Here is a 12,862-nt window from a genome sequence, read left to right as displayed (position 1 = left end):
AAAGTAATAGAGACTATAAAAATAGTAGAAAAATAAATTACATTGAGTTTTTTTGGAAAAGATAAACAAAACTGACAAACTGTTAGCTAGAACAACTAAGAAAAAGAGAATGAATGAATAATAAATAAAACAAACACATACATATAAAGGCATTACAATGATGCTACAGAAATACAAAGGACAATCAGAGACTACTATTAACCATCATATGCAAACTTGTTTTACCTAGAAAAAAAATAGAAAAACTCCTAGAAATATACAACCTACCAAGAAACAGAACCCCTGAACAGACCAGTAATGAGTAAAGAGAATGAAACAGTACTGAGAAACCTCTCAATAAATAAAATCCCAGGACCAGATGGTTTTACTGGTGAATTATACCAAATATTTAAAGAGAAATGAAAGCCAAGACTTCTTAAATACTTCCAAAAGTTTAAAGAGGAGGGAACACTTTCAACCCATCTCACGAGGCATTACCCCAGACAAGGGTAATGTCAAAACCAGACAAGGGCATGATGAGAAAAATACAGATCAATATTCCTGAGTGACATAGATGAAATATACTCAAAATACTGGCGAACTAAATTCAACAGCACATTAAAGGGATCATTCACCATGATTAAGTGGGACTTATGCCAGGATGCAACGATGGCTCAATGTATGCAAATCAATAAATGTGATACATTACATTAAGAGAATAAAGGGGAAATATGACCTTATTAATAGATACAGAAAATTATTTGACAAAATCCAACTTCCTTTCATGATAAAGACTGTCAAGAAATTAGATATAGAAGGAATATACTTCAACACATTAAAAGTCATATGACAAGCCTAAAGGTAACAGTATACTGAATTACAAATCCTGAAAGCATTTCTCCTGAGTTTCAGCCAAGACAATGTTACCTGTTCTTGACTCTTCTATTCAACATAGTACTGGAATTCCTAACCAGAGTAAGTAGGCAAGAAATGTAAATAAAATAATTCCAAATCATAAAGGTAAACCTTAATTTTCTGTTTGCAGATGACATGTTTTTATATCTACAAAAACCTAAAAATGCCACTTCCAAAAAACTGTTTAAACTAATGAATAGAGTAAGCTGAAGGACACAAAATCAACATACAAAAATCACTTGTGGTTCTATACACTAACAACAGAAACTATCAGAAAATGTTAAAAAAAAAAAAAGTCCCACTTACAATAGCACCGAAAAGAATAAAATACTTAGGAATAAAGCTAACCAAGAATGTGAAAGAGCCATACACTGCAAACTATAAAATATTGATGAAAGAATTTGAAGGAGACACAAATAAATGGAGTGATAGCCCATGTTAATAGACTGAATAAATTAACATTGTTAAAATGTCCATACTACCCAAAGCAATCTACAGAGTTAATGCAATCCATGTCAAAATTCTGAAGGCATTTTTCCCAGAAAATAGAAAAACAAATTCTAAAATTCACATGGAACCGTAGAAGACCCAAAATATCCAAAGCAATCTTGAGCACAAAGAGCAAAGCTGAAGGAATCACACTTCATAATTTCAAACTATACTACAAAGCACAGTAATCAAAGCAGTATGGTTGTAGTATAAAGACAGACATACAGAACAAAGGAACAAAATACAGAGCTCAGAAATAAATGCACATATTTACAATCAACTGATCTCTGACAAAAGTGCCGGGAATATACAATGATAAAAGGATCCTCTCTTACCTAAATTAGTGGGAAACTGATATTCACAAGCCTGCCAATGCAGGGAACACAGGTTCCAGCCCTGGTCCAGGAAGATCCCACATGCCATGGAGCAACTAAACCCGTACGCCATAACTGCTGTGCCTGTGCTCTAGAGCCTGCGTGCAGCAACTACTGAGCCCACGTGCTGCAACTACTGAAGCCCGTGTGCCTAGAGCCGTTGCTCCACAAGAGAAGCCACTGCAATGAGAAGCCCACGCACCGCAACGAAGAGTAGCCCCCGCTCACTGCAACTAGAGAAAGCCCACACGCAGCAATGAAGACCCAATGCAGCCATAAATAAATAAATAATTTTTAAAAAGAAATTAGACTTGTATCTCACACTATATATAAAAATTAATTGAAAGTGGTTTAGAGAATTAAATATAAGATCCAAAACTGTAAAATTACTAGAAGAAGATATAGGGGGGAAAAACTTCTTGACAGTGCTATGGGCAATGTATGTTTGGATATGACCCCAAAAGCACAGGCAACAAAATCAAAAAAAAAAAAGAAAAAAAAAGAAAAACAGATTGCATTAAACTATAAAGGTTTGAGGAGCAAGGGAAACAATTTACAGAGAGCAGAGTGTACCTACAAAATGGGAAGCAATATTTGAAATACCTATCTAACATATATAATATACTCAAAACAACTGAGTAGAAAAAACACAAAAAATAATCTTTTTCTTTCAGTGACACTTTTCCTTGCTTTAATATATTTTGTCTTTTTCTGCTTTTGAAGTGAGCTCTCAATTACAAAATATCAAACTACAGTCAAAAATGCTAGCCACTGGCACAAGATGGAGAAGCCCACAAGTACGAACAGACAGCAGCAGGTGGCAAGAGGTGGGAAGTGACTGAAGCAGTGGTTACAAATGGTCAAATGCTGGGTAGCCAAAACTATCCAACAGGTTGTGCCCTAACATTAGCACAGGTTAGACCAGTCACTACCTTGGCGTGTGGCCTCAGTGTACTTGGGTTCAGATTCTACAAGGCAATACAATTCCTTCCAGTTAAGAGTTCTTGCTTACACCTCTTGGCCGGAGGGCCCCGGACCAGTCTATTAGTCTTTCAAAATGCTGTCGTAGTGCTTGCTTTGGGAGCACATATGCTAAAATTGGAATGATAGAGAGAAGATTAGCATGGCCCCTGTGCAAGGACGATACGCAAGTTCATGAAGCGTTCTGTATTTTTTTGTGACCACCTAGAGGGGTGGGATAGGGAGGGTGGGAGGGAGACGCAAGAGGGAGGGGATATGGAGATATATGTATACATATAGCTGTTTCACTTTGTTATACAGCAGAAATTAACACACCATTGTAAAGCAATTATACTCCAATAAAGACGTTAAAAAAAAAAAAAAAAGGAAGTTTGGGGAGAACTCTGGAGAGATCAGGCACAGGATGGAGCACAGCCTGCCACTGAAAATACTGCTGGTTTTATATGCTCCACATTCATAAGTACCTGCTCCGTTTTCCAGGTTCAAACGCTCATGCAGGCCTGCAGCTTGAAAAATTTCTGAGTCCGGAATCCTGCCTCTGGTGAAAACAAAGGTAGTCATAGCACAGAGAGTACGCCACAGTGTCTGGCCACTGTGTCACCCAATCAGGCTATAAGTTCACAATCAGATACTGACGGCAGACCTATGTCCCCTCTGTTAAGGGACCCAATTTGGGCCAGAGTCAGAGGTGTCTGGTGTATGCACTCTTGTATCCACAAGGGTGCACTAGATTGAAGGAATGGGACAAAAAGCATATTTTCTCTGAATTCATGTTGGTTTTTCAAAAGAGTAGAGTTTCATTTTAATTAAGGAGAATACTTTTAAATAGCTTGGACAGCTCAAAACTACTGTTTAGGGAACCAAAAACCAAGTCAGCCATGAACAGCTCTTTTAAAATCCTTGGGAATCAGCATGAGGTGAGGGTTTGGTTTGGCACCGTGTTGAGCACAGGAGTAAAGAAGCAGAGCCACCTCCTCACAAAAGGCACTGACATCGCATGGCGCCGATGGATCAGCTGCAGGGACAGGGCTTTGGGGCGGAGGTTACTTCTCTAATTTCCCCAGGACACTCACCCCTCTCTATGCCACCCCACTACTCCATTCACTTTTCCTTTCTCAATTTCTGAAACCCATGTGGCAGCACTTCTTAACCTGGAGGCCCCAGGGACCACCTATGCAGTCCAGATTTTTCATGGATCTTCACAAGTTCTCGACTGAACGCCCGCACGCAGCAATGAAGACCCAACGCAGCCAAAAATAAATACGTAAATAAAATTTATTAAAAAAACAAAAAAGAATGAAGGCATTCAGCTAAATCCTTTTACACCCACTGCTGACAGAGGGCAGGGGAGTTTGGCTCACTAACCTTCTTTCCATGCGCTTCTCCCTAATAAGACAGTCCATTTAGAACTTGTCAGGCTGGGAGAACATCATGTAGCGCACTAATCTCTACTACAGATTCTGAAACAGCAAAAATACAAAGATGAGGAATCCTTCCAAAGGGTTCTGTCTATGTTGTTACAGTGGTTTCCTTCCCACTGTGAACACTTTTCAAACCCTATCACTTGAATATGCTTTTATTTTTTTCAGCACCAAGAATGTTAATCTATTGTAGTTACAGAGAAGGTAAGGAATGAATTCATACAACATTAAAAAAATACAAAGTAACTACAACAACAGCAGTAAAAAAACAGAAAACAATGAAAGGGTAATTTTTAGTCCTTATCAATGATTAAGTTAAACTTTAACGGACTAAATTCTCAAATTAAATAACACAAAATGGTTGAATTAATATTTATAAAGAACCTACAAATATGCTGTCTACAAGAGGCTCACTTTAATTTTAAGGACATATATAGGTTAAAGTGAGAGGATGTAAAAAGATATTCCATGAAATGGCAGCCGAGAGAGAGGAGGCGTAACTATACTTGTATCTGATAATACATATTTTCAATCAAATCAGGCACAAGAGACAAAGAATGTTAATATACAGTGATAAAGGGGTCAAATTATCAAGAGACAATTTTACGTATAAATATACATGGACCCAATACCAGAGTATGTAAATAATTAAAGCAAATATAAACTGCATGGAGAAGAAGCAATCAAGTAATAGTAAAGCACTTCAATACTCCACTTGTAAACAATGAATAGATCATCCAGACAGTAAATTAATGAGAAAACACTGACCTGAATGACACTTCAGATAAGTAAACATAACACATGTATACAGAACACAGGACTTGTATGACTGGTCAAATAAGTGTTTTACTGTCTCTGTTAATCAGTGAAATTGACCTTCCCTTGAAGAGGCAAGAATCATATGAGAAGACCCAATGGAGCTTTAATTAATTAATTAATCAAAAAAAAAAGTAAACCACTGAACTCTAAGAGACAATGTAGCTTTCTATGAATTAGCAATTTTGGTTGGCATGACCTTGGAGAATAAAACCACCTCAGTGATTAAATTACACTACGGATAACAGTGTAATCGTATTCTAGAGTTCATACCAACAATAGGGGTTATGACTTGATGCTAGATCAGGACATTTCAATGGTGTGACTGCTATTAATGGTTTGTTGTTCAACGATTAAAGTCCTTCCTGATCTGAGCTCAGACTGGAGTCATCCCAGTTGGTTTCTGTCTATTATATGTAGATTTCTCCCAGTATGAAAGGACAAGAGAAATATGGCTTACTATACAAAATGTCTTCAAACTAAATGATGATATAATCTGCATTCAATTAATTTATACATACCCTACTGTAGAACAGGGTTTGTTAGGGTGGCAGAGCCCAGTAATTATGTAAAACTGAAACCTTTATCTGCACTGGTTCAAGTCCCTTTCCTAAGAATATGTTTATAATCTACATTTTTTCACAAATTACACAATTTTACTCACCATAGCATTCCTCATATTAACTGAATGGAAAATCCTAGGCTATATACAAATCCAGAAAGGGCCAAGCATCATCAGTCCCTGTGGATTAGTACAACCCATTGCTGATGCAGTCAATTATTTATTAAAGAACCACTATGACCATCAACATCATCAATTTATATATTATTGCACCAGTGCTAACCTTAGCCCTGGCTCTCACTACATGAACTCCTCTTCCCATATGTTATCCACTAATTAATATAAATGTAGGCATACTATTTATATCAGCCATATCACACCTAGCCATTTATTCCACCCTCAGATCTGGATGAGCGTCACATTCAAAATACTCATTGGAGATCTACGGGTAGGACCACACACAATCTCATATGAAGTAACATTAGCAGTTATTCTCTTACCAGTCCTGCTGATAATTGGATCATTTACACTTTCAACAGTAACCACTGCACAAGAACACCTATGACTAATTTTCTCCTGACCCCTACCCAAAACTTGATTATCTCTATACTAGCAGAAATCTAACAGAGCCCCATTTGATTTAACAGAAGTAGAACTGTATTTGGCTTCTGTGTAGAAAATGTAGCAGGCTCATTCACCCCGTCCTTCCTAGAGAATATGTCAATATCATTATAATAAACATTTTCACAGCAATCTATTTTTAGGAGCATTTCACAACACCTTCATGCCAGAATTATATACAGCCCATGTCATCATTAAAACACATCTAACAATCTCCTTTCTACGAATTCGAGCATCCTACCCACAATTTTGATATGATCCACTTATACATCTCTTATTAAAAAATTTTTACTACTAACATTAGCCCTATGTATATCGGAGGGCTAATCACATTACCTGTCATCACATCAGGCAACCCACCACAAACTTAAGAAATATGTCTGACAAAAGAGTTACTTTGATAGAGAAAATGACTGAGCTTTAAACGCTTGTATTCCTGGAACTGAACTCACTCCTGAGAATTGTACGTTCTCCATGCAACCACACTACACCACATGCTATAGTAAGGTTCTCTAAGTAAGCTTCAGGCCCATACCCCCAAAATATTGTTGTATATCCTTCCAATGCTAATAAACCCTATTGTTTTTACTATCATTCTATGGACCATTATCTCAGGAAACATACTTTTAGTAACAAGCTCACATTGGTTAATGGTATCCCCATTGGAATAAAAACATGAACCCATAAGCTACAGAAGCATCCAACAAATATTTCCTAAAACGATCCACCACATCATACTACTTATAATGGCTATTATCATTAATCTAATATACTCTGGTCAAGGAACACAGTGAATAACACAAATCTTTAATCCAGCACCATCCACCCTCATGACAATCGCCCTTGTCACAAAAGTAGGACTTTCCCCATTTCACTTCTGAGTGTCTGAAGTCACACAAGGCATCCCATGAACAGCAGGCCTGATGCTATCAGCCTGACAAAACTGCACTCCTATTAGTTTTATACCACACGTCACCATCCATCAACCTAAATATACTATTAATCATAGTGATATTATAAATCATAACTGGAGGCTGAGGCAGACTTAGCCATACTCACCTGGAAAAAATTACACCCTCCTCATCAATTGCCCATATAGGATGAATGACAGCTATTATAAAGTATATTCCAATTATAACAATCCTAAACATACGAATTTATATCATAACAACACTCTCTTCTTCTTATTTATGCCCAGATCATGTCCTACAAGAGTATCATTATCACACACATGAGATAAAACACCTCCCATCACAATCCTTCTCCTCACCATTATAGTATCATTAGGGCATCGCCCATCACTATCAGGGTTTTTACCCAAACGAATAACTATCCAAGAGATAACAAGAATGACAACATCCTTCTACAACACTAACAGGCATCACAGCAGTCCTCGGCGTATATCTCTACTTGCAGCTAACATACTCCACATCACTATGTTCCCTTCATTAAACAGCACAAAAGTAAAACAACAATTGGAACATACAAAACAACCTTCTAATCATTACTAATCCTGACAGCCACATGCCTACTACCCTTAACACCCATTCTATCAGTGCCAGACTAGGAACTTAGGGTAGCTTAGACCAAGAGCTTTCAAAGCCCTGAGAAGCATAGTTTAATTAATTCACAGAATTAAGGGTTACAAGACTATCCTATATCAACTGAATGCAAATCAAACATTTTAATTAAGGCAAATCCTTACTAGGTTGATGAGCTTCCGCCCCAGGAAATTTTAGTTAACAGGCAAATCCTCTAGTCAACTGGCTTCAATCTACTTCTGCCATCAAGGGAAAAAAAGGCAGGAAAAGCGCCGGCAGAGCTGAAGCTGCTTCTCTGACGTTACAGTTCAATTGGTTGATTCACCGCAGGGTTTGGCAAAAAGAGGGCTCAATCTCTGCCTTTACATCTACAGTCTAAAGCTAGCTCAGTCCTTTTACCTCTGTTCATAAACGGTGGATTATTTTCAACAAATCACAAACATATCGCGTTGTATATTTACTCTCTGGTGCTTCAGCTGGGGTAGCACAAACCACCTCCAGTCTATTAATCTCGGCTGAGCTCTGCTAACCTGGAGCGCTACTCGGAGATGCCCAAACCTGTAACGAAGTCATACAGTCCCTGCACTGTAATAATTTTCTTTCTTTATTACAAGTGCAAGGACTGTTATGACTATGTTACAGATTTGGTTGTACCCATTATGATTGCAGGGTTTGAATACGGACTTGTGCCACTAGTAACTGGGGGACCTGATAGAGCATTTCCCTGAATAAATCATATAAACTTCTGACCACTTCCCCCATCATTCTCGCTCCTGCTCGTATCACCAGTAGTAGAAGCCGGTTCTGGTACCAGCGGAACCGTGTATTCAGCTCTAGCCTGCAGTCTGGCCCACGCAGGAGCCTCTGTCGACCTAACCGTTTTCTCCTTACATTTAGCAGGTGTCTCTTCAATTCTTGGTATTATTACTTTTATTAGTATAGTCTTTAATACAAAACCAGCAGTCATATCCCAATACCAAACACCAGTATTTGTTTGATCTGCCCCAACTGTAGCCGTATTACTATAATTATCACTCTCGGTCCAAGCAGCCAGAACTGCCACACTGTTAACACACAGAAATCCCAACACTACTTTCTCCGACCCTCAGGAGGAGACCCAGTCCTATACCAACACCTATCTTGATTCTTCGGTCACCCTCAGGTCTGTATTTGTGGCCTACCAGGGTTTGTTATAACCTCACATATCATTGCACACTATTTAGGACAAAAAGAGCCTTTCGGCTCTATGGGAATAGTATGAGACATGTTCACTGGCTTTTTAGGATTTGTCTTGTGGGCCCATCACACTTTTACTGTAGGGACAGATGTCGACCCATGAACGTACTTTGTATCAGCTACCAGCCCTCCTCCCCAAATCCCACTGGTCTTACAGGCTCCATGTCCACTACCACCAGCTCCATTTTCCAGATTCCAACACTCACAAAGGCATGCAACTTGAGAACTGCAAGACCAAGATTTAAGCTAGGTATTTCTGGGTTCAGAGTCGTGTCTCTGAAAGAACAGGCACTCAGAGCGCAGAGAGCCTGCCAGCTCCCCACATCACATCTAACACCGGGAGAATTATCACTAATAGAAGTCAGCAGCCCTAATAGAGTCGTATAGAGATAGTCATCAAATATTAGTTTCATCTGAAAATGTTTTATACTCATGAGCTGTTCCTTCTTTAGGTCTAAAGAACAGCTGCTCTGTCAGAACTCCTAGATTAAAGGATCCCAACATCGACAGGACAAAGCCTCCATCGTGGACAATGGTCAGGAGAGGTCGTTTTCCTGCATTCAGAGACAGGACAGAGGGAGATGGCTGAGACGTCCACGGGGGACATGCTCTCCGAGCTCCAGGATAGGAACGGGGCCTCTGGGGTCCCAGGCTGCCCACCACGCCCTCCTGAGTGAGATCTTGGGAACATTCCCTGTCATTGATGAGGCAGCCAGAGCATTTGTGAGGTCCCAGTGCTGTGTCCTATGTGGGCCCCATGCTCTTGGGACCACACCCCACACTCTGCAGGTCCATGCTGCAGGGTCCTTCGTGCCTCAGGAGTAGAGACCACACAGCAAGCAGCTCGCTCCCCAACCAGCAGGAGGAGGGGAGGAGAGCAGGGGCACCAGGGGAATCTCACTCAGACAACAACACCCCAGCGGTGCCCGTGGGGACAGTGGCGATGCAGATGAGCCACAGCCCAAGAGATGGGACCAGAGGGTCCCACAGGCACCTCTCATCTGCACTCTGGACACCCTGTCCCTCATACACCCTCTCCCTAAATGCAGATTCTTCAGATGCAAACAGGCAGAGCTTCAGACCGAAAGTCAACTCTTCCAAAATGATCTTTCAGCAAACACTGCAGGACTCCACTCAAAAGGGGGCCCTGGAGTCCACAACGCATGGACCAAAGTGGACGTCGGTGCCAGAGGCAGCGGGAGGGAACGGGGAGTGAGACTTGCATGGTTGTGGGATTCTGGTTTTGCAAGATGACAAGTTCTAGGGTTGGTGGCGACGGCTCCACGAGAAGGTGAGAATATCTGATGCCTCAGAAACGTGCACTTAACATGGTGACGATGGTAAAGGGATGTGACGTGTGTTTTATTTCACTTAAAATAAATTCCTCAAATAATGTCTTATTAATTGAGATTCCATTTTGACTCCCCTTCATCACAAATGTCAGAGGCCCAAGCACAGTCCCCCACCTCGGGCGCCCTCACATGGCAAATGGGGGACCATCCTTAGGGGGGCTGGTCTGTGCTCACCCGACCTGTGTCCAGGGAGACCCAGAGAGTGGTGACCCCCATAGATTAGACATATGATGTGCTATGATATTAATGAGATAGTACCAAGGGTATTCACTCAGCAGAACACATAGCAGCAGCCCACTCAAACATGCCTGACCTCATATGAATGTGACACGATTAAGAGCGGAAAAGGAACCATAGGTTAATCAGGGCAACACCCTCAATGCAGATGTTGGAAACCTCAGAGGGGACAGGACACGCTGCAGGCAGAGCAGATATGGGGTCTCCCCGTACACGTGATCCCAACCCACACAGGTGGGGTGAGACCCACACAATCGCCAGACCCTGCACCTGGGGTCACACATCCACACTCACCAGGGTGACCCACCTCCCCAGACCCTGCACCTGGGGTCACATGTCCACAGTCCCCGGGTGACCCCACTTCCCCAGACCCTGCACCTGGGGTCGCACATCCACACTCACCACGGTGACCCACCTCCCCAGACCCTGCACCTGGGGTCGCACATCCACACTCACCAGGGTGACCCACCTCCCCAGACCCTGCACCTGGGGTCGCACATCCACACTCACCAGGGTGACTCACCTCCCCAGACCCTGCACCTGGGGTCGCACATCCACACTCACCACGGTGACCCCACCTCCCCAGACCCTGCACCTGGGGTCACACGTCCCCTTGGTCAGGACACCATGGCTCTGCTGGTTGTCCCCCTAATGTGGAAGCGAGCCAGGCTCCTGGGAACTCCTGGCGTGGTAGAAAGAAGTGTACGGCCGGCCTCCTCTCCCCACACTTGTCCCAGAGAAGTCCTCCTCTTTTCACTTTGGTTCTGTGTGATTTTAACTGTTTTTAAAGCTTTCACGCTAGAGGTGAACACACTACTTGGTTCTAGCAGGCTCAGTCCTTTCTTGTCTCACATACTTGTTGAGATAACTCACAGGACAGCAGGGCTGAAAGCCGAGGGGCAGCTCTGGACGCTGCTGAGTAGGGACGGTAGACTGGAAGGAGAGCTCAGCAGCAGCCTCAGCTGTTGCCCATCGGCCTTAAACCCAGATCCGCTGTGCCCTGCAATCAGTTCACCAGGTAAACCTGCCTGCCTACTTGCCATGCATGGACTGGGATAATTGGGATAATATCCAATTGGGATAAATTGGGATAATATCCAGGTAGCCCACCAGAGGAGTCTCCACGAGCCCCAGGGAAGGGGAACCTCGCGGGGTAAAGACTAAGGCCCCGACCATAGCACTGGATGCTGGGAGGGTCAGGTAACCACACTCGGGGCAGAGTGCTGCTACCCAGAGCCCACCTCAGCTCCAGACCCAGACATCTAAGCACTGACCTTCAGATGCAGGCACGGAGTTTTCCAATACTGAGGCCAGGCCGGGTCTGTACCCAGGTCTCCACGTCCCCCTTGAAGCTCCAGGACTCAGGTCTGGCTGGGTCTCTACCCTGGTCCCCACAGTCCTAGGCACACAGAACACAGGTCTAATTGTTCTCATTATAGACAGCACATGGTCAGCTCTAAACATAATCAGTAGACACGACATGGAAAGGTCTAAATCTACCGTGTAGACAGAACCTGGTCAGGTTTAAACTAGCTTAGGGCTGATCTCCCAGGAGGCACAGGTCACACACATGGGGTCTCTCATCTTTGGACACCCACATCAGGAAACTGAACAAAATCCTTGTCATTAAACATTTCAAAAGGCAAAACAAAAATGTTACCAATTTCTCTGGCCACGTGATGGTCCGGATCCAGGGGTGAGCCCGGAGCTTCTTGTAGTGCAGCCCAGTCTCCTCCAAGGACAGACAGGAAGTGGCCTGATTCCAGCGTCCCAAGCTTCCAGAAAGAGGCGGCCGCACTGGAAGCCCAGGCAGGACAGTCCTGCGTGGTCCGGGCCGGGAGACCTGTTTGTCCATTCCGCCGGCCGATTCCGGGCGAGGCGCTCAGGGCCGCTGAGGGCGCGGCACTCGGCCCTGCTTCCCTGCAGCGTGCGTGCGTGCGTGCGTGCGCTGCGTGTGCGTGCGCGCTGCGTTGCGTGCATTGCGTGTACGTGCGTGCGTTGCGTGTGCGTGCGTTGCGTGTGCGTGTAGAGGGGGCGGTGGCTGACGGCTCCCATGGCTCCCGTCCGGGGCACCGCGCTGTCTTCGAGGGGAGGCATGGGGAGAGGTAGGGGCACAAAAGCCGTTGGAGAGAAGAACCCACCGCGGAACTCCTTGCACGCTGGCTTGCCGCACACTGGCTTGCCCCACCCGGGGACCCACCTGCCCATCGTGGGCCCCATGTCACCCCCCAGCCCCCCACCCCCGAGGGCAGGGCACCTGCTCTTTCAAAAGCACAGGGTCTCACATGAAGGAGACCCGGGGGGGGCTGTCACCCCCCCCCCACTCCTGATGCTGAGT

The 12,862-nt window shown here is 43.6% G+C and overlaps 1 protein-coding gene and 1 non-coding gene across 2 annotated transcripts in view; one reads left to right on the top strand and one right to left on the bottom strand.

The window, feature by feature from the left end:
- LOC137205822 (uncharacterized) overlaps positions 1 to 12,862 on the bottom strand; it is a 92,871-nt gene that overhangs the window by 34,201 nt on the left and 45,808 nt on the right. The gene's annotated exons all lie outside the window — the stretch shown is intronic.
- Positions 2,826 to 2,932, top strand: LOC137206268 (U6 spliceosomal RNA). Its single transcript, XR_010934583.1, has one exon. It is a non-coding gene; the product is annotated as a U6 spliceosomal RNA (small nuclear RNA).

Source organism: Pseudorca crassidens, chromosome 14 (genome assembly GCF_039906515.1).
Source record: "Pseudorca crassidens isolate mPseCra1 chromosome 14, mPseCra1.hap1, whole genome shotgun sequence".
In the NCBI taxonomy this organism is placed as follows: domain Eukaryota; kingdom Metazoa; phylum Chordata; class Mammalia; order Artiodactyla; family Delphinidae; genus Pseudorca; species Pseudorca crassidens.
The sequence above is the reverse complement of the archived record's forward strand: the minus strand, read 5'-3'. Positions and strand labels throughout refer to the sequence as shown.